The 22,587-nt window shown below is 45.1% G+C and overlaps 1 protein-coding gene across 2 annotated transcripts in view; it reads right to left on the bottom strand.

Moving 5' to 3' along the window:
• trim2a (tripartite motif containing 2a) overlaps window positions 1–22,107 on the bottom strand; it is a 285,251-nt gene extending 263,144 nt beyond the window's left edge. The window contains exons 1-2 of one of the 2 annotated variants that reach the window (XM_068040707.1): window positions 21,909–22,107; window positions 21,627–21,758 (exon numbers count right to left, since the gene is read on the bottom strand). The gene's annotated coding sequence lies outside the window, so the exon portion shown is untranslated. The remainder of the gene's footprint in view (window positions 1–21,626; window positions 21,759–21,908) is intronic. The other variant, XM_068040789.1, reaches the window with a different exon arrangement.
• Window positions 22,108–22,587: the final 480 nt, after the last annotated feature.

Consider the following 22,587-nt stretch of genomic DNA (forward strand, 5'->3'; position numbering starts at 1 on the left):
TCTTTTGAAGAACTTACTATCTGTCCAAAAGCTAGGAAGCCTGAAATCCTAAAACTTATGGCCAACCATTTTAAAATTGACATTGAAGAACTGGAAACAGGCATAGAATCTGAAACAGGCAAAGTAACATTAGCTCAGGTACAAGGAGAACAGAGGAGCCTAGAATTAGAATTCCAGAAGGAAAAAGAGCAGAGAGGAAAGGGAGAAAGAAAGAGCTTCCTAAAGGGAGTTAAGGCAGCTCGAACTGAATAGGTGAAGACCTAAAGTACCCAGTGAAAGCACCGCTAGTGAGGGAGTTACCCCTATCTCAGGACCAGGTGCTGATCTCTTAAAGTTCTCCCAGTTGATACCAAAGTTCAATGAGGGGGATGCGGAAGCATTTTTCATCTCTTTTGAAAAGCTTGAAAAACAGTTGAAGTGGCCAGTAGACAGCTGGATAATGTTATTGCAGAGCAAACTAACAGGAAATGCCCATGAAGTTTATTCACTGTCGCCTGAAGAGAGTTCACCAGATTAGGAGATGACTAAAAATGCCATCCTGAGTGCATATAAGCTAGCACCAGAGGCATACCGCCAAAAATTCCGAGTGCTCCGAAAGCAGCCTGAGCAAACTTACTTCAAGTTTGAAAGAGTTAAATAGCTTGCTTTTGACCAATGGATATGGGCACTTAAGATAGAGTCCACCTATGAAAACCTCAGCGAGGTGATCCTCCTCGAGAAGTTCAAAAACCCACTTCCCCTTTCCATAAGAAACCACGTGGAGGAACAAAAGATTCCAAGAGCCAGGCAGGCAGCAATCCCGGCTGATGATTATACACTTATTCACAAGACCTTGCCCCAAGGGAAACCCTTCCTTAGTCACCTCCAAAAACCTGAAAAGGATAGAAGGTGGGAGGGTGATAGGAGGATGAACAACCATGAGCAAGAAGGGAGAGCTGGAAACACAGGGGGCCCTCCTCAGGCCAAACAGGAAGCTGCTGAGAACAGGAGTGATGTCCAAAAGCCTGTATGTTTCCATTGAAACAAGGCAGGTCACCTTCAAGCTGACTGCTGGAAGTTACAGGGAAAAATCCATCGGTTTAGTCAGGTTACACCACACGAATGCAGGAAAAGGGGCCCTGATGGAAAGCACAGCAGACCAGGCTGTGGCTTTAACTGCAGCAGTAAAACCAAGTAAACCTACCACTGAGAGTGTGAGAAAACTTAACAAAATCACTGAGAATTACCAGGATATTGTGTCCAGAGGAAAAGTGACCTCATGTCCCTTGAGTGAGGCGAGTAAGCCCATAGTCATACTTAGGGATACAGGGGCCACCCAATCCCTTCTGCTGGGAAAAGGCATGACCTTTGTAAATGCTAGAGTGGTTGTAAATGGTATCAGAGGAAAGTATATGCCCAAACCTTTAGAACAGGTGCATCTGGAGTGCGACATTGTTTCAGGACCAGTAACCATGGGGATTGTCCCTAGTTTACCTGTGGCAATGGTCAACCTGCTCCTGGGTAATGATCCGGTGGGGTCAAAGGTGGTAGCTTCCCCAGTGGTTTTAGAAAGACTGAAAGAGGTCAGGGAGACAGAGCAGTTACAGGAAAAGGTCCCCAGCATTTTTCCTGACTGTGCAGTGACCCAGTCCATGGCCAAACAAGTTCCATCAGAGGACGCTGAACTGGCACTGCAGACAGATGACCCTAATGTCTGGTTAACTGAAACCTTCTTTGGGAGGCTAGAGGACCCAGAGGATGGGTTAAACAGGTCTTCCTTGGTCGAGGCTCAGTAAGCTGATCTAGGGTTAAAAAAGTGAGTACAGACTGTCCAAACTGAAACTGAAGCAGACGGAGTTCCAGAGTGCTCCTATTTATAGAATGAGGTGCTGATGAGGAAGTGGAGACCTTCTCACAGACAAAAAGTGGACAGTGGTTCACCAGGTAGTGGTACCACCGTGTTACCGTAGGGGAATATTGAAAATGGCCAACGAGCTTCCAATGGCTGGATATGTCGGTATCAGAAAAACCCAATGCTGCAACAGACAGCATTTTCACTGGCCACAACTCCACAAGGATGTGGTGGAGTTCTGTAAGACATGCCACACATGCCAGGTTGTGGGGAAGCCTCAACCTACAATAAAACCTGCACCCCTAATTCCCAGATAGGCTTTTGGGGAACCATTCAGCAGAGTGCTGGTAGATTGTGTAGGACCCCTGCTGAAAACAAAAGGGAATATCTTCTCACCATTATGGATGTGGCCACTCGATTTCCAGAAGCTATCCCTCTACGAACTATCTCTGCCAAGGTAGCGGTGGAAGAGCTAACCCAATTATTCACCCGATATGGGCTGCCTGCTGAGATCCAGTCAGATCAGGGAACGATTTTATGTCCAGTATTTTTCAAATGGTCATGGGTAATCTGGGCATAATACAGCTAAAGTCCTCAGCTGACCACCCAGAGTCACAAGGGGCTTTGGCGCAGTACCACCAGATCCTAAAGACAATGATCAGGGCATTCTGCTATGAGTATCTCCATGCCTGGGACACAGGGCTGGGATTTCTTCTGTTTGCTACCAGGACTCACCCAATGAATCCACTGGCTTTAATCCCTTTGAGTTAGTTTATGGACATGAGGTGAGAGGTCCTCCAAAACTAATCAAGGAGAGGTTTTTGGGACAGAGGGACAAATCTTCCCTGTTAAATTACATCTCTATGTTCTGAGAATGAGAGAGGCAGAGAGGAGCGGAGCCCAAGGAGCAGGGAGAAAAAAAAAATCAAAAAGTGACATAAGAGTGACGTCAGATTGAACAGTGAGAGCAGGGAAACAGAAAACAGCTGGGGTCAGTATTCAGGTAAGTTTTTAATTTAATTTAATTGAATCAACATAGAGTAAGACTTGATTGATTTATAAGTATATAAATTAAAGACTAAAGCGGTTTAAAAAAAAACTAAAGACAAATCGGAAATTTAATTAACAAAATTAATATCTAATTAAATAAAATAGAGATGCAGGGCCAGGTGATGTGTTGTACCTGTATGATGTGGGAGCTAGTGGACCCCATTGTGGTTCCTGGTGAACACATCTGTAACAAGTGTTTGCTGCTTGAGGAACTCCAGCTCAGAGTTGATGAGCTGGAGTCTGAACTTCGGACACTGCGATACATCAGGGAGGGAGAGAGTTACCTGGATGCTGTGTTTCAGGAGGCAGTCCCACCCCTTAGATTAACTACCTTGAATTCGGCCAGTGGTCAGGGACAGGAGGGTGTGACTATGAGTGAGGCAGGTAGAGGGATCCAGGAGGTAGTGCTGCAGGAGCCTCAGCCATTGTCCTTGTCCAACAGGTTCGAGATTCATGCTCCCTGTGTGGACGAGAGCAGGGCCTGTAGGGAGGATGAGCAAACTGACCATAGCACCATGGTACAGGGAGCCATTCAAGTGGGGGGAGAAAAGAGAAATGCAGTCGTAATCGGGGATAGTATAGTTAGGGGCATAGACATTGTTCTCTGTGGCCAGGATCGAGAGTCCCAAAGGCTCTGTTGCCTACCTGGTGCCAGGGTTCGGGATATCTCATCTGGGCTGCAGAGGAACTTGGAGTGGGAGGGGAAAGATCCAGTTGTTGTGGTCCATGTAGGTACCAATGATACAGGTAGATCGAGGTTAGAGGTTCTGTTGAGGGAATCTGAGCAACTAGGGGCTAAATTAAAAAGCAGAATCAAAAAGGTAATAATCTCCAGATTACTACCTAAGTCACGAGCAAATTGGCAAAGCATCAATAAGATTAAAGAGGTAAATGTGTGGCTCAAAGATTGGTGTGGGAGAAATGGGTCTGAATTCGTGGGACATTGGCGCCAGTACTGGGGAAGGAGGGAGCTGTTCCGATGGGACGGGGTCCACCTGAATTATGCTGGGACCAGAGTTCTGGCGAATCGCATAACTAGGGCTGTAGATAGGGCGTTAAACTAAATAGTGGGGGGGGGGGGGAGGGGGGGAGGGTTCAGTTGCATGGAAAATTAGGAAGTTAAAGGAGAAGCTAGGAGTGCAGGTTAGTGGTGAGGCTGATTGTTACCAAACTGCAAGAGGTATACTGGTTAAACCAGAAGAGAGAAATAATAAACAAGCGAATAAAGCATCAGTGCTGAGGGACAGGTTAGGGGGTATAGCCCAAATAAGAGTTCCATATACAAATGCATGGAGTGTAAGAAATAAACTAGATGAACTGCAGGCGCAAATTCAAATGGAAAATTATGATGTGGTGGCCATTGCGGAGACGTGGCTGCAGGATGGTCGGGACTGGGAACTAAATATACCTGGTTATAAAGTTTACAGAAGGGACAGGGAAAATGGCAGAGGGGGTGGAGTAGTCTTACTGATGAGAAATAATATCACCTCATTGGTGAGGGAGGATATAATGAGGGGAAAGCATCCAGTGGAGACCTTATGGCTGGAATTGAGGAACAGAAAAGGATCTAAAACTGTAATGGGTGTTGTGTATAGACCCCCTGGTAGCAGCTCTGAGGTGTTAGATTGTATAAATGCACAAATGAGGCAAGTGTATAACAAAGGCAGAGTAGTATTAATGGGGGATTTTAACTTACACATAGATTGGGAGAGGCAGACTAGCACCTGTCAGAAAGGTAGTGAATTTCTGGAATGTGTCCGGGATAGTTTCCTACAGCAATATGTCCTAGATGTAACAAGGAGACAGGCAATATTAGATTTAGTTATGAGTAATGAGCCAAATTTAATTAGTAGCCTAACTGTGCATGAACATTTATCAAATAGTGATCACAACATGATCGAATTCAAGGTAGCATTTGAAAGTGAAAAGCACGAATCAGCTACTAGAATTTTAGACTTGGGTAAGGCTGACTTTACCGGGATGAGACAGAGACTGTCCACAGTAAACTGGGTAGATCTGTTAATGGGTCAAATGACTGCAGAACAGTGGAAAATATTTAAAGAAAAATTTAATGAAATACAGAGCGATTATATATCCCTGAGAGGAAAAAGCTCCACTTCACAGAAAAAAACAGCCATGGACAACTAAAGAGATTAGGGATAGCATAAAACTAAAAGAAATGGCTTACAAAAATGCAAAACACAGCACAGATCCGGCCGAATGGGATCAATACAAAGACCAACAAAGGGTCACAAAACAGCTTATAAGAGCTACTAAAAGAGATTATGAAAGGAAGCTTGCAAGAGGCATCAAAATCAATAAGAAATTTTATAGTTACATAAAGGGAAAACGGGTGGTCAAGTGCAATGTCGGCCACTAAAAGCTGAAACTGGAGATATTGTCATTGATAATGGGGAAATGGCAGACATGTTGAACAATTACTTTGCCTCAGTATTTACAGTTGAAAAGGAGGATAACTTGCCGGAAGTCCCGAAAAAATTAATAGCCGATAGGGGACAGGGACTTAATATAATTAACGTAAGTAAAACATCAGTAACAAGGAAATTAATGGAACTAAAGAGTGAGAAATCTTTAGATTTAGAGAAATCTAAAGAGTGAAAAAAGAGTGAGAAACTAAAGAGTGAAAAATGCAAGGCCAGATTGCATCTATTTTAATGCAAGGAGTATTACTAGTAAGGCAGATGACGAGAGGGCATTGATTAGCACATGGGAATATGGTATTATTGCTATCACAAAGACATGGTTGAGGGAGGGGCAGGACTGGCAGCTCAATATTCCAGGGTATAGAATCTGCAGGCGTGACAGGGGAGGGGGTAAAAGAGGAGGTGGCATTGCACTGTTCATCAAGGAGTCAATTACTGCAGTAAGGAGGGATGATATCGTAAAAGGTTCCTCAAATGAAGCCAAATGGGTAGAACCTATAAACAAAAAGGGGGTAATCACTTGGTCAGGTGTGTACTACAGGCCTCCAAACTGTCAGGGAGATATAGAGGAGCAGATATGTAGGCAAATCTCAGAGAGGTGTAAAAATAATAGGGTAATAATAGTAGGGGATTTCAACTTCCTCAATATCAACTGGGATACTCTTAGTGCAAAAGGCTTAAAGGGGGCAGAATTCTTAAAATGCATACAGGAGAGCTTTTTGAGCCAGCAGGTAGAAAGTCCTACAAGAGAAGGGGCAGTACTGGACCTAGTCGTAGGGAATGAAGCAGGACAAGTGGTAGAAGGAGGCAGTTCAGAGGAGGTTCACTAGATTGATTCCAGAGATAGGGGGCTTGTCTTATGAAGAGAGATTGAGCAGTTTAGGCCTTTACTCTGGAGTTTAGAAGAATGAGAGGAGATCTAATTGAGGTATATAAGATGATTAAGGGGATTGACAAAGTAGACATAGAGAGGATGTTTCCTCTTGTGGGGCAATCTAGAATGAGAGGTCATAGTTTTAGTATAAGGGGCAGCAGATTTAGAACAGAGATGAGGAGAAATTACTTCTCTCAAAGGGTCGTGAATCTGTGGAATTCACTACCCCAGACTGCGGTGGATGCCGGGACATTGGGTAAATTTGAGGAGATAGACAGATTTTTAATTAGAAATGCGTTGAAGGGTTATGGAGAATGGGCAGGAGAGTGGAGTTGAGGCCAAGATGAGATCAGCCATGATTGTATTGAACGGTGGAGCAGGCTCGAGGGGCTGAATTGCCTGCTCCTAGTTCTTATGTTAGGTGTCAGTGGGAGAGCATTTCAGGGATAGTGACTATAACTCTGTTAAGATTTATGGTAGTTACGGAAAAGGACAAAGATGGACCGGAAATAAAGGTACTGAATTGGGGGAAGGGCGATTTCAATATGATAAAACAGGATCTGGCCAAAGTGGACTGGGAGCAGCTACTTGTAGGAAAGTCTACACCAGACCAGTGGGAGTCATTCAAAGAAGAAATAGTGAGAGTTCAGAGCCAACATGTACCTGTTAAGGTGAAGGGTAGGACCAACAAGTCCAGGGAACTCTGGATGTCGAGGGATATAGAGGATTGCATCAGGAAAAAAAAGAGGCTTATGGCAGATTCAGAATTCTGAAAACAGTGGAGGCACTACAGTAGTAAAGAAAGTGTAGGGGGTACTTAAAAAAGTAATTGGGAGAGCAAAGAGGGGACATGAAAAAACACTGGCAGGCAAGATAAAGGAAAATCCTAAGGCATTTTATAAGCATATATTAAGAGCAAGAAGAAAACCAGGGAAAGAATAGGGCCCATTAGGGACCAAAGTGGCAATCTGTGTGTGGAGCTGGAGGACATAGGTGACATTTTAAATGATTACTTTTCATCTGTGTTCACTATGGAGGAAGACGATGTAGGTGTAGAGATCAGGGACGGGGATCATGATATACTTGAACAAATTACCATTGAAAGGGAGGAAGTATTAACAGTTTTAGTGGGCTTAAGAGTGGACAAATCCCCAGGCCCAGATGAGATGTATCCCAGGCTGTTATGTGAGGCAAGGGAGGAGATAGCAGGCGCTGACACAAATTTTCAAATCCTCTCTGGCCACGGGAGAGGTACCAGAAGACTGGAGGACAGTGAATGTGGTACCATTATACAAGAAAGGTAGCAGGGATAAACCAGGTAATTACAGGCCAGTGAATCTAACATCAGTGGTAGGGAAATTATTGGAAAAAATTCTGAGGGACAGGATTAATCTCCACTTGAAGAGGCAGTGATTAATCAGGGATAGCATGGCTTTGTCAGGGGGAGATCAAAGAACAAAGAACAGTACAGCACAGGAACAGGCCATTCGGCCCTCCAAGCCTGCGCCAATCTTGATGCCTGCCTAAACTAAAACCTTCTGCACTTCTGGGGACCGTATCCCTCTATTCCCATCCTATTCATGTATTTGTCAAGATGCCTCTTAAATGTTGCTATCGTACCTGCTTCCACCACCTCCCCCGGCAGCAAGTTCCAGGCACTCACCACCATCTGTGTAAAGAACTTGCCTCGCACATCCCCTCTAAACTTTGCCCCTCACACCTTAAACCTATGTCCCCCAGTAACTGGCTCTTCCACCCTGGGATAAAAGCTTCTGACTATCCACTCTGTCCATGCCGCTCATAACTTTGTAAACCTCTATCATGTGGCTCCTCCACCTCCGTCGTTCCAGTGAAAACAATCCGAGTTTATCCAACCTCTCCTCATAGCTAATGCCCTCCAGACCAGGCAACATCCAAGTAAACCTCTTCTGTACCCTCTCCAAAGCCTCCACGTCCTTCTGGTAGTGTGGCAACCAGAATTGCACGCAATATTCTAAGTGTGGCCTAACTAACGTTCTGCACAGCTGCAGCATGACTTGCCAATTTTTATACTCTATGCCCCGACCGATGAAGGCAAGCATGCTGTATGCCTCCTTGACTACCTTACCCACCTGCGTTGCCACTTTCAGCGACCTGTGGACCTGTACGCCCAGATCTCTCTGCCTGTCAATACTCATAAGGGTTCTGCCATTTACTGTATACTTTCCACCTGCATTAGACCTTCCAAAATGCATTACTCACATTTGTCCAGATTAAAATCCATCTGCCATTTCTCCGCCCAAGTCTCCAACCAATCTATATCCTGCTCTATCCTCTGACAATCCTCATCACTATCCGCAACTCCACCAACCTTTGTCGTCCGCAAACTTACTAATTAGACCAGCTACATTTTCCTCCAAATCATTTACATATACGACAAACAGCAAAGGTCCCAGCACTGATCCCTGCGGAACACCACTAGTCACATCCCTCCATTCAGAAAAGCACCCTTCCACTGCTACCCTCTGTCTTCTATGACAGAGCCAGTTCTGTATCCATCTTGCCAGCTCACCTTTGATCCAGTGTGACTTCACCTTTTGTACCAGTCTGCCATGAGGGACCTTGTCAAAGGTTTTACTGAAGTCCATTTAGATAACATCCACTGCCCTTCCTTCATCAATCATCTTCGTCACTTCCTCAAAAAACTCAATCAAATTAGTGAGACATGACCTCCCCTTCACAAAACCATGCTGCCCCTCGTTAATAAGTTTGTTTGTTTCCAAATGGGAGTAAATCCTGTCCCGAAGAATCCTCTCTAATAATTTCCCTACCACTGACCTAAGGCTCACCGGCCTATAATTTCCTGGATTATCCTTGCTACCCTTCTTAAACAAAGGAACAACATTGGCTATTCTCCAATCCTCTGGGACCTCACCTGTTGCCAATGAGGATGCAAAGATTTCTGTCAAGGCCCCAGCAATTTCTTCCCTTGCCTCCCTCCGTATTCTGGGGTAGATCCCATCAGGCCCTGGGGACATATCTACTTTAATGCTTTGCAAGACACCCAACACCTCATCCTTTTTGATCATGAGATGACTGAGACTATCTACATTCCCTTCCCTAGGCTCATCATCCACCAAGTCCTTCTCTTTGGTGAATACTGATGCAAAGTATTCATTTAGTACCTCGTCCATTTCCTCTGGCACCACACAGATTCCCTTCTCTGTCCTGGAGTGGGCCAACCCTTTCCCTGGTTACCCTCTTGCTCTTTATATACATATAAAAAGCCTTGGGATTTTCCTTAATCCTGTTTCCCAATGACTTTTCAAGACCCCTTTTAGCCCTCCTGACTCCTTGCTTAAGTTCCTTCCTACTGTCTTTATATTCCTCAAGGGATTCGTCTGTTCCTAGCCTTCCAGCCTTTATGAATGCTTCCTTTTTCTTTTTGACTAGGCTCACAATATCCCGCGTTATCCAAGGTTCCCGAAACTTGCCAAACTTATCCTTCTTCCTCACAGGAACATGCCGGTCCTGGATTCTAATCAACTGACATTTGAAAGACTGCCACATGTCAGATGTTGATTTACCCTCAAACAGCCGCCCCCAATCTAAATTCTTCAGTTCCTGCCTAATATTGTTAGAATTAGCCTTCCCCCAATTTAGCACCTTCACCCGAGGACTACTCTTATCCTTATCTACAAGTACCTTAAAACTTATGGAATTATGGTCACTGTTCCCGAAATGCTCCCCCTACTGAATCTTCGACCACCTGGCCGGGCTCATTCCCCAATACCAGGTCCAGTACAGCCCCATCCCGAGTTGGACTATCTACATATTGTTTCAAGAAGCCCTCCTGGATGCTCCTTACAAATTCTGCCCCATCCAAGCCCCTAGCACTAAGTGAGTCCCAGTCAATATAGGGGAAGTTAAAATCACCCACCACTACAACCCTGTTACCTTTACATCTTTCCAAAATCTGTCTACATATCTGCTCCTCTACCTCCCGCTGGCTGTTGGGAGGCCTGTAGAAAACCCCCAACATCATGACTGCACCCTTCCTGTTCCTGAGCTCCACCCATATTGCCTCGCTGCATGACCCCTCCGAGGTGTCCTCCCGCAGTACAGCTGTGATATTCTCCTTAACCAGTAATGCAACTCCCCCCACCTCTTTTACATCCCCCTCTATCCCGCCTGAAGCTTCTAAATCCTGGAACATTTAACTGCCAATCCTGTCGTTCCCTCAACCAAGTCTCTGTAATAGCAACAACATCATAGTTCCAAGTACTAATCCAAGCTCGAAGTTCATCTGCCTTACCTGTTATACTTCTCGCATTGAAACAAATGCACTTCAGATCACCAGTCCCGCTGTGTTCCACAACATCTCCCTGCCTGCTCTTCCTCTTAGTCTTACTGGCCTTATTTACTGGTTCCCCCTCATTTATTTCATTTGCTGTCCTACTGCTCTGGTTCCCACCCCCCTGCCACACTAGTTTAAACCCTCCTGAGTGACGCTAGCAAACCTCGCAGCCAGGATATTTCTGCCCCTCCAGTTTAGATGCAACCCGTCCTTCTTGTACAGGTCCCATCTGTTCCTGAAGAGATCCCAATGGTCCAGATATCTGAAACCCTCCCTTCTACACCAGCTGTTCAGCCACGTGTTTAGCTGCACTATCTTCCTATTTCTAGCCTCACTGGCACGTGGCACAGGGAGTAATCCCGAGATTACAATCCTAGAGCTCCTGTCTTTTAACTTTCTACCTAACTCCCTAATCTCCCCCTGCAGGACCTCGTCGCTCTTCCTGCCTATGTCATTGGTACCGATGTGTACCACAACCTCTGGCTGATCACCCTCCCCCTTCAGAATGCCCCCTGTCCGTTCAGAGACATCCTTGACCCTGGCACCAGGGAGGCAACATACCATCCTGGAGTCTCTTTCACATCCACAGAAGCGCCTATCTGTGCCCCTGACTATAGAGTCCCCTATAACTATTGCTCTTCTGCGCTTTATCCCTCCCTGCTGAACAACAGAGCCAGCCGTGGTGCCACTGCTCTGGCTGCTGCTGTTTTCCCCTGATAGGCCATCCCCCCCAACAGTATCCAAAACAGTATACTTGTTAGAGAGGGGGATAGCCACAGGGGATTCCTGCACTGACTGCCTGCCCCTTCTAGTGGTCACCCATCTATCTGCCTGCACCTTGGCTGTAACCACTTCTCTAAAACTCCTGTCTATGATGCTTTCCGCCACCTGCATGCTCCTAAGTGCATCCAGTTGCCGCTCCAACCGATCCATGCGGTCTGTGATGAGCTACAACTGGGTACACTTCCTGCAGATGTAGTCGTCCGGAACGCTGGAAGCGTCACAGACTTCCCACATCTCACAGGTGAAGCACTTCACCCCTCTAACTGACATTTCTAGCACTAATTAATTTAAAATAAATACTTATTAAATCCTTACTAAATTGTTATAATTAACTATACGGTCCCTAGTGCTAGATTCCTACTATAAATATTAAATGCTAACTAAGTACAGTAATCTCCTCCCTCTGGTTTAGTTACTCTACTTATTAATTAGTTAATTCGGGTTTTCATCAATTTTTATCAATGTTTTATTTTCAAATTCAGTAAAAATTCCCTACCAGCCAATCAGGTCACAGCTTTCCTGTGACGTCACTTTCAGTTTTTTTACCAGAGGTAAGTTTTTTATACTTACTGGTCCGGAACTCCGCCCTCCGAGTCTTCTCCCAGTCAGCTGTGCTCTTTGGAAGCTCTCGGCTCCCCTCACAGAGGACAGGTCGGAAATGAAAGGAGCTCCTCACTGAACTTCCTCAGTTACCAAACTTCCACTATAGCACTCTAATGCAACCCAAGTCACCACTGTGGGATGGCTCACTTTTCAACTGACTGACTCTAGCCCCTGAAAACTGGTTTAAGCCAATTCTCTAATTAACAAGGTGCAGCTGCAAGCAGAGCCTGAGTGAACCCTGTTTAAAGCTGGTCTAAAACTCACCTTCTCCAACCCGAACAGCAACTGTTAAGTTAATCTGCTAAATAAAAGACAGATTAGATTTAAGATAAAATTAACCCTTAATTATCCTCAGTTACCGAACTTCCACTGCAGCACTCTAATGCAACCCAAGTCAACACTCCAGTGCAAACAAAGTCAGCACTGTAAGATGGCTCACTTTTATACTGTCTAAATAACTTGATTGAATTTTTCAAGACGGTGACTAGGGTAAAGCAGTTGATGTAGTCTACATAGACTTCAGTAAGGCTTTTGATAAGGTTCCGTATGGGAGATTGGTTAAGAAGGTAAGAGCCCATGGGATTCAGGGCAATTTGGCAAATTGGATCCAAAATTGGCTTAGTGGCAGGAGGCAGAGGGTAATGGTCGAGGGTTGTTATTGCGAGTGGAAGCCTGTGACCAGTGGTGTACCGCAGGGATTGGTGCTGGGACACTTGCTGTTTGTAGTGTACATTCATGATTTAGACGTGAATATAGGAGGTATGATCCGTAAGTTTGCAGATGACATGAAAATTGGTGGTGTCCTCGCAATTAATAGTGTAAGTGCCATTGTTTCAATCACAATTAATCGTGAAGTATTATTTTAATAATACTTTTGGGGCGGCACAGTGGCGCAGTGGTTAGCACCGTAGCCTCACAGCTCCAGCGACCCGGGTTCAATTCTGGGTACTGCCTGTGTGGAGTTTGCAAGTTCTCCCTGTGTCTGCGTGGGTTTCCTCCGGGTGCTCCGGTTTCCTCCCACATGCCAAAGACTTGCAGGTTGATAGGTAAATTGGCCATTAGCAATTGCCCCTAGTATAGGTAGGTGGTAGGGAAATATCGGGACAGGTGGGGATGTGGTAGGAATGTGGAATTAGTGTAGGATTAGTATAAATGGGTGGTTGATGGTCGGCACAGACTCGGTGGGCCGAAGGGCCTGTTTCAGTGCTGTATCTCTAAACTAAACTAAACTCTGTAAGATTTAAGGTAGTTATGGAAAAGAACAAAGATGGACTAGAAATAATGGTACTGAATTGGGGGAAGGCCGATTTCAATATGATAAAACAGGATCTGGCCAAAGTGGACTGGGAGCAGCTACTTGTAGGAAAGTCTACATCAGACCAGTGGGAGTCATTCAAAAAGGAAATAGTGAGAGTTCAGGGCCAACATGTTCCCGTAAAGGTGAAGGGGAAGACCAACAAGTCTCAGGAACCCTGCCGCTCAAGGGAAATAGAGGATTGGATAAGGAAAAAAAAGGAGGCATATGGCAGATTCAAAGGGCTGAAAACAGCGGCGGCCCTAGATTAGTATAGAAAGTGTAGGGAGATACTTAAAAAAAGGAATTAGGAGAACGAAGAACAGGACATGAGAAAACACTGGCAGGCAAGGTAAAGGAAAATCCCAAGGCATTTTATAAGTAAATTAAGGGCAAGAGGATAACCAGGGAAAGAGTAGGGCCCATTCGGGACCAAAGTGGCAATTGTGTGTGGAGCCGGAGGACATAGGTGACATTTTAAATGATTACTTTTCATTAGTGTTCACTATGGAGAAGGACGCTGTAGGTGTAGAGATCAGGGAAGGGGATTGTGATATACTTGAACAAATTAGCATTGAAAGGGAGGGGGTTAGCTTGCTTAAAGTTGGATAGGTCCCCAGGCCCAGATGAGATGTATCCCGGGCTGCTATGTGAGGCAGGGGAGGAGATTGCGGGGGCTCTGACACAAATTTTCAAATCCTTTCTGGACACAGGAGAGGTGCCTGAGGACTGGAGGACTGTGAGTGTGGTACCATTGTTCGGGAGGGGTAGTGGAGGGTAATTAGGTGCCAGTGAGTCTAACATCAGTGGTTGGGAAACTATTGGAAAAAATTCTGAGGGACAGGATTAATCTCCATTTGGAGAGGGAGAGATTAATCAAGGGTAGTCAGCATGGCTTTGTCAGGGGGAGAACTTGTCTAACAAATTTGATTGAATTTTTTGAGGAGGTGACTAGAGGTGTAGATGAGGGTAAAGCAGTTGATGTAGTCTACATAGACTTCAGTAAGGCTTTTGATAAGGTCCTGCATGGGAGATCGTTTAAGAAGGTAAGAGCCCAATTTGGCAAATTGAATCCAAAATTGGCTTAGTGGCAGGAGGCAGAGGGTGATGGTCGAGGGTTGTTTTTGCGAGTGGAAGCCTGTGATCAGTGGTGTACTGCAGGGATCAGTGCTGGAACCCTTGCTGTTTGTCGTGTACATTAATGATTTAGATGTGAATATCGGAGGCATGATCAGTAAGTGCGCAGATGACACGAAAATTGGTGGTGTTGTAAATAGTGAGGAAGAAAGCCTTAGATTCCAGGATGATATAGATGGAATTTAATCCTGAGAAGTGTGAGGTTATGCATTTTGGGAGAACTAACAAGGCAAGGGAATATACAATGGATGGTAGGACCCTAGGAAGTACAGAGGGTCAGAGGGACCTTGGTGTACTTGTCCATAGATGACTGAGGTCTGCAGCACAGGTAGATAAGGTGGTTCGGAAGGCATTTGGGATACTTGCCTTAATTAGCCAAGGCACCGTGTAGAAGAGCAGGGAGGTTATGATGGAGCTGTATAAAACGCTAGTTAAGCCACAGCTGGAGTACTGTGTACAGTTCTGGTCACCACACTATAGGAAGGATGTGATTGCACTGGAGAGGGTGCAAAGGAGATTCACCAGGATGTAGCTTGGGCTGGAGCATTTCAGCTATGAAGAGAGACTGGATCGGCTAGGGTTGTTTTCCTTAGAGCAGAGGAGGCTGAGGGGGGACCTGATTGAGGTATACAGAATTATGAGGAGCATAGATAGGGTAGATAGGAAGAAACTTTTTCCCTTAGCGGAGGGGTCAATAAGCAGGGGGCATAGATCTAAGGTAAGGGGCAGGAGGGTTAGAGGAGATTTGAAGGAGGTTGGAATCTGGAACACATTGTCTGAAGGGGTGGTAGAGGCAGGAACCCTCACAACATTTATGAAGTATTTAGATGAGCACTTGAAATGCCATAGCATACAAGGCTCCGGGCCAAGTGCTGGAAAATGGGATTAGAATAAATAGGTGCTTGATGGCTGGCACGGACATGATGGGCCGAAGGGCCTGTTTCTGTGCTGTATAACTCTCTGACGTTAAGAAATAGTGTGCTGATGACAAATGCCAGGAAGAGAATACTATTGAGAACCAAGCTGATTATAGAAAGTTCAGAAGGGGAAGTGAAAAAGAAAATAAGAGAAACAAAGAGAGAGTATGGACAGAGACTGGCAGCTCACATAAAAGGGATTTCCAAAGTTTTCTTTTGACATATAAAAAGTAAAAGCAGAAGTGGGCCCAATTAGGGACCAACAAGGGGATTTACACATGGAGGCAGAGGGCAGAGGTATTAAATGAATACTTTGCATCTGTCTTTACCAAGGAAGAAGATGCAACCCAGGCAATAGTGAAAGAGGAGGTAATTCAGACACTAGAAGGATTTAAAATTAATAAGGAGGAGGTGTTGGATAGGCTGTCTGTACTTAAAGTGGATAAGTCACCAGGACTGAATGAGATGCATCCAAGGATACTAAAGGGAAGTGTGTGTGGAAATTGCAGAGGCACTAGCCATCATTTTTCAGCCTTCCTTAGACTCGGGGGTGGTGCCAGAGGCCTGGAGAATTGCAAACGTTACACCCTTGTTCAAAAAAGGGTGTAAAGATAAGTCCAGCAACTACAGGCCAGTCAGTTTAACTTCGGTGGTCGGGAAATTTCTAGAAAGATTAATTCAAGACAAAATTAATGGTCACATGGACAAATGCAGGTTAACTAAAGAAAGCCAGCATGGATTCCTTAAGGGAAAATCATGTTTAACTGACTTGCTGGAGTTTTTTGAAGAGGTAACAGAGAGGGTTGATGAGGGTAATGCAGTTGATGGACTTCCAAAAGGCATTTGATACAGTGCCAACAACAGACTTGTGAGCAAAGTTATAGCTCATGGAATAAAAGGGATGGTAGCAACATGGATATTGAATTGGCTGAATGAAAGGAAACAAAGAGTAGTGGTTAATGGATGTTTTTCGGGCTGGAGGAAGATTTGTAGTGGAGATCCCCAAGGGTCAGTGTTGGGACCCTTGCTTTTCCTGAGATATATTAATGACCTAGATCTTGGTGTACAGGGCACAATTTCAAAGTTTGCAGATGATACATAACTTGGAACCATTGTGAACTGTGAGAAAGATACTGTAGAACTGCAAAAGGCCATAGACAAGGAATGGGCAGACATGTGGCAGATGAAGTTCAATGCGGAGAAATGTAAAGTGACGCATTTTGGTAGGAAGAGCATGGAGAGACAATATAAAATAAAGGGTACAATTCTAAACTGGATGTAGGAGCAGAGGGACCTGGGTGTTTATGTGCATAAGTCATTGAAAGTGGCAGGACAGGTTGAGAGAGCAGTTAATAAAGCATACAGTATCCTGGGATTTATTAATAGGGACATAGAGTAAGGACGTTATGTTGAACTTGTGTAAGATACTTGTTCGGCCTCAGCTGAAGTACTGCATGCTGTTCTGGGTGCCACACTTTAGGAAGGATGTGAAGGCATTAGAGAGGGTGCAGAAAAGATTCATGAGAATGATTCCAGGGATTCGGAACTTCAGTTATGCAGATAGATTGGAGAAGTTGGGACTGTTTTCCTTGGAGAAGTGAAGGCTGAGAGGATATTTGAAAGAGGTTTCAAAATCATGAGGAGTCTGGATAGAGTAGCGAGAGAGAAACTGTTCCCACTCGGGAAAGGATCGAGAATGAGAGGGCACAGATTAAAAATAATTGTTAAAAGAAGCAAAAGTGACATGAGGAAAAACTTTTTCACGCAGTGAGTGGTTAAGGTCTGGAATACACTGCCTGAGTGTGTGGTGGAGGCAGGTTCAATTGAAGATTTCAAAAGGGAATTAGACTGCTATATGAAAAGGAAGAATGTGCAGGGTTAGGTGAAATACTAATATTCATTATAAGCCCACTGACTCCCACAGCTACCTCAACTACACTTCTTCACACCCTGCCTCTTGTAAGAACTCCATTCCGTTCTCCCAGTTTCTCCTTCTCCGACGCATCTGCTCTGATGATGCAACCTTCCACAACAGCACCTCTGATATGTCTTCCTTTTTCCTCAACCGAGGATTCCCTCCAATGTGGTTGACAGGGCCCTCAACTGTGTCTGGCCCATTTCCCGCATTTCTGCACTCACGCCTTCCCCTCCCCCCAGAACCGCGACAGGGTTCCCCTTGTCCTCACTTTCCACCCCACCAGCCTCCACATCGAGAGGATCATCCTCCACCATTTCCGCCACCTCCAGTGTGATGCCACCACCAAACATATCTGCCCTTCCCCTCCCCTGTCAACATTCTGAAGGGATCGTTCCCTGCGCGACACCCAGGTTCACTCCTCCATTACCCCCAACACCTCGTGCCCTTCCCACGGTACCTTCCCATGCAATCGCAGGTGGTGTAATACCTGCCCTTTTACCTCCTCTCTCCTCACTATCCAAGGTCCCAAACACTCCTTTTAGGTGAAGCAGTGATTTACTTGTACTTCTTTCAATTTAGTATCCTGTATTCGCTTCTCACGATGTGGTCTTCTCTACATTGGGGAGACCAAACGCAGATTGGGTGACCGCTTTGCGGAACACCTCTGCTCAGTCCAAAAACATGACCCTGAGATTCTGGTTGCCCGCCATTTCAACACCACCCCCCACCCCCCTGCTCTCATGCCCACGCATCTCTCTTTGGCCTGTTCCAGTGTTCCAGTGAACATCAACACAAGCTCGAGGATCAGCATCTGATCTTTCGATTAGGCACTCTACAGCCTTGTGGACTGAACATTGAGTTCAATAACTTTAGAGCATGACTGGCCTTTTTTTAACAATTTATTTTTTAACCGTGTGCCTGTTTCTCATGTAGTCAGAGCTGCTCATCATTCTGCTATTAACAGTCTCTCTGGACTAATGTTTTGTCTTTCACCACAAGTATTAACACACAATTTGCCTTTGTCCCAGGACAGTTTTGTTATTTAATCTCTCCTGCCTATCAAACACCTTCCCCTTTGTTCTCTCCCTTGCTTGAAACCTTATTCTTTTCTAACCTTTGCCAGTTCTGATGAAAGGTCACAGACCTAAAATATTAACTTTGCTTCTCTCCCCACAGATGCTGCCAGACCTGCTGAGTATTTCCAGCACTTTTTGTTTTGTCTCATCCCTCTGATGCTCTGCAGTGACTCAAGCTGTCCCTCAAGCTCGGAAACCCTGAGCACGAGCCCAAGCAGCTGGAGACACTTCCTGCACACGTGATCCTCCAATATACGTGAAGTGTCCTGAAGTTCCTCATGGTGCAGGAGTTGCAAGCAACAGGTTTCAGCTGCCCATCCATGGTCTAAAAGAAATCTCTATTTCCTCTTTTAGAATCGAGTTAGTACCTAGTTTAAACTATTAATTTTAATTAATGTCTCTCAACTTGCTCTGTTCTAATACTCCTAATAATTCACTTACTCATGGACTCATAACGGCACAGAAGGAGGCCTTTATGGCAATGTCACTGGACTAGTAATCAAGAGGCCCAGGCTAATGCTCTGGGGACAAGGGTTCGAATCCCACCACAGCAGATGGTGAAATTTGAATTCAATTCATAAATCTGGAATTAAAAGCTCATCTAATGGTGACCATGAAACCATTGTTGATTGTTGTAAAAACCCATCTAGTTCACTAATATCCTTTCGGGAAGGAAATCTGCCATCCTTACCTGGTCTGGCCTACATGTGACTCCAGACCCACAGCAATGTGGTTGACTTTTAAATGTCCTTTGAAATGGCCTAGCAAGCCACTCAGTTGTTTCAAATCGCTGCGAAGTCTAAAAAAAGGAATAAAACCAGATGCACCACCGGGCATTGACCTAGGCACGGGAAACAACAAACGGCAAACTCAGCCCTGTCAACCCTGCAAAGTCCTCCTTACTAACATCTGCGGGCATGTGCCAAAGTTGGGAGAACTGTCCCACAGACTAGTCAAGCACAACCTAACATTGTCATACTCACAGAATCACACCCTACAGACAATGTCCCAGACACTCCCATCACCATCCCTGAGTATGTCCTGTCCCCCCAAAGGTTTACAGTCAGGAGGGAGTTGCCCTGGGAATCCGCAACATTGACTCTGGACTCCATGTCGTCTCATGGCATCAGGTCAAACATGGGCAAGGAAACCTCCTGTTGATTACCACCTACCGCACCCCCCCCCCCACCACCCCACCCCCCAACTTGGCTGCTGAATCAGTGCTTCTCCATGTTGAACACAAATTGGAAGAAGCGCTAAGCGTAACAAGGGCACAGAATGTACTCTGGGTGGGGGACTTCAATGTCCATCAGCAAGAGTGGCTCGGTAGCACCACTACTGATCGAGCTGGCCAAGTGCTAAAAAACATAGCTGCTAGACTGAGTCTGCGGCAGGTGGTGAGGGAACCAACAAGAGGGAAAACTGTACTTGACCTCATCCTCACCAATCTACCTGTTGCAGTTGGATCTGTCAATGACAGTATTGGTAGGATTGACCACCGCACAGTCCTTGTGAAGACAAAGTCCCATCTTCACATTGGGGATACCCACCTTCATGCTGTGTGGCACTATCACCATGCTAAATGGGATAGATTTCGAACAGATCTGGAAACTCAAAACTGGGTATCCATGAGGCGCTGTGGGCCATCAGCAGCAGCAGAATTGTATTTAACCACAATCTGTAACCTCATGGCCCGGCATATCCCCCATTCTACCATTACCATCAAGCCGGGGGACCAATCCTGGTTCAATGAAGAGTGCAGGAGGGCATGTCAGGAGCAGCACCAGGCATACCTCAAAATGAGGTGTCAGCCTGGTGAAGCTACAACACAGGACTACTTGCATGCCAAACAGCAGAAGCAGCTTGCAATAGACAGAGCTAAGAAATCCACAACCAATGGATCAGATCAAAACTCTGCAGTCCTGCCACATCCAATTGTAAATGGTGGTGGACAATTAAACAATTAACAGGAGAAGGAAGCTCCACAAATATCCCCATCCTCAATGATGGGGAAGCCCAGCACATCAGTGCAAAAGACAAGGCTGAAACATTTGCATCCATCTTCAGCCAGAATTGCCGAGTGGATGATCCATCTCGGCCTCCTCCTGAGGTCCCCAGCATCACAGGTGCAGCAACTCACCAAGGCTCCTTTGACAGCACCTTCCAAACCTGTGACCTCTACCACCTGGAAGGACAAGAGCAGCAGATGAATGGGAACACCACCATCTGCAAGTTCCCCTCCAAGCCATACACCATCCTGACTTGGAACTATATCGCCGTTCCTTCAATGTCGCTGGGTCAAAATCCTGGAACTCTCTTTCTAACAGCACTGTTGGTGTACCTACACCTGAAGGACTACAGCAGTTCAAGAAGGCACCTCACCACTACCTTCTCAAGGGCAATTAATGATGGGCAATAAATGCTGACCTAGCCAGCGAAGCCCACATCCCACGAACCAATTACAAAAAGCCATTGAGTTCATGCCAGCTGTCTTTTGAGCAATCCAGTCAGTCCCATTCCCTATTCTAGTCCCATAGCCCTGCAAATTTATTTCCCTCAAGTGCCCATCCACATCGTTTTGAAGTCATTGATCATATCCCTTTCACAGCCATCAGCAAAGGTGCACCCCACCTAAATGGATTGTTTGCTGTGTGTCCAACATCTTTCATTGATGGAAGCATGCCAACCTCCGCTTTCACCACCCTCTTCAGCAGCAAGTTCCAGGTCATTACTACTCGCTGCGTTAAAAAGTTTTCCCTCACATCCCCCCTGCATCTCTTGCCCAAAATCTTAAATTTGTGTCCCCTAGTCCTTGTACCATCAGTTAATGGGAACAGCCTTTCTTTTTCTATCTTATCTAAACCCGTTATAATCTTGTACACCTCTATCAAATCTCCCCTCAATCTCCTTTGCTCCAAGGAGAACATACCTAGGCAAAAATGGACACTAAGCCAAAGAATGAGATATTAGGAGGGGTGACTAATAGTTTGGTCAAAGAGTTGTGTTCTAAGAGAGTCTTAAAGTACAAGAGGCACGGTAAGACAGAGAGGTTTAGGGAGCGAATTCTAGAGCAGGGACCCAGACAGCTGAAAGTACAGCCACCAATAGAGGGGTGAAGGGATTGGGGATGCAGAAGAAACCAGAGTCATAAGAACAGAGAGTTTTCAGAGGGTTGTAGGGCTGGAGGAGGTTACAGAGATACTCATTCAAATTAAAATGGCAGGAGTTTGACATAGGTATGAACGTTAAATGCAAAGTACATTGATGTGCAACTTTCAGGCTGTTCCTGCAACAACACTGTGAAGTGCTTTATCTTTCCATAGAGCTGCCTGTTCCCTAAAGTATGAAAGAGCTTGCACTTACATCGTGCCTTTCAAGTCCTCTGGACGTCACAAGTGCTTCACAGCCAATGAATCCAAAAGACAACACCTCTGACAGTGCAGATTGTGCACTCGAGTCTCTCGAAGACGGCTTTCTGACTCTGAGCTGAGACTGCTAAGACAGAACCAAGGCTGAAACTCAGTTGCAGCATGGCATGTAACCTATATTTCATGGTCATGACATCATCACATGAACATATATCAATCCAGCAGCTTTCTATAAAGTTACTCTTTCACTAAATTTTGTCAGGAAAATAATACTTACTCGAGCATAACATCACTGCCAGTAAGTGGTCTTTCCTGTTCCTTTTCTTAACGAATGGACAGCAAAATTGTAACTAAAACACTCCTTTCCATTTTATTGTCCATCCTTTGCCACCTAAAACGCAAAGTTGAACAGGTGTTCAACCACAATGTCACACAATTCAGGGAAGCAGAAACACTGACACTCATCACCGCTCCATTGCACTTTGTCCTTTTGAACGAACTTGTTTGCTGAAAATCACAAGGTTGTCAGTTAAACGCATATGAAAATACCAATAAAATTGAACATATTGCCCTCTGGTGGCAAACATTAAATTGGCTACTAAAACAGATATATCAAAATTAACTCATTCAAGTAAACATTAGGAAGCAATTCATATTGAATTAATAGGATTGGTGCTGGGTTTAGTGGGGATGGAAAACAGCCAACTGAGAGGAGCTAGAAAATGAATATTAGGAGTCGCAAGCAGCAGAGCTAAGGTCAAATTTGACTTAAATTCAAAATTAAGTCCCCATACCATTGAAATACCAGCAACAGGAAATACTTTTCTACAAAATTAATTGCCAAATAAACAGCACTGATTCTATGCATTCCTGATGCTAACAGCTTCAGGAGCTAATAAAGTCTCACTGCTAAAAAGAGACCTCAGATCATGAAGGCCCAATGCTAGGAATCCCTC

The sequence above is a fragment of the Heterodontus francisci genome, chromosome 1, assembly GCF_036365525.1.
Source record: "Heterodontus francisci isolate sHetFra1 chromosome 1, sHetFra1.hap1, whole genome shotgun sequence".
In the NCBI taxonomy this organism is placed as follows: Eukaryota; Metazoa; Chordata; class Chondrichthyes; order Heterodontiformes; family Heterodontidae; genus Heterodontus; species Heterodontus francisci.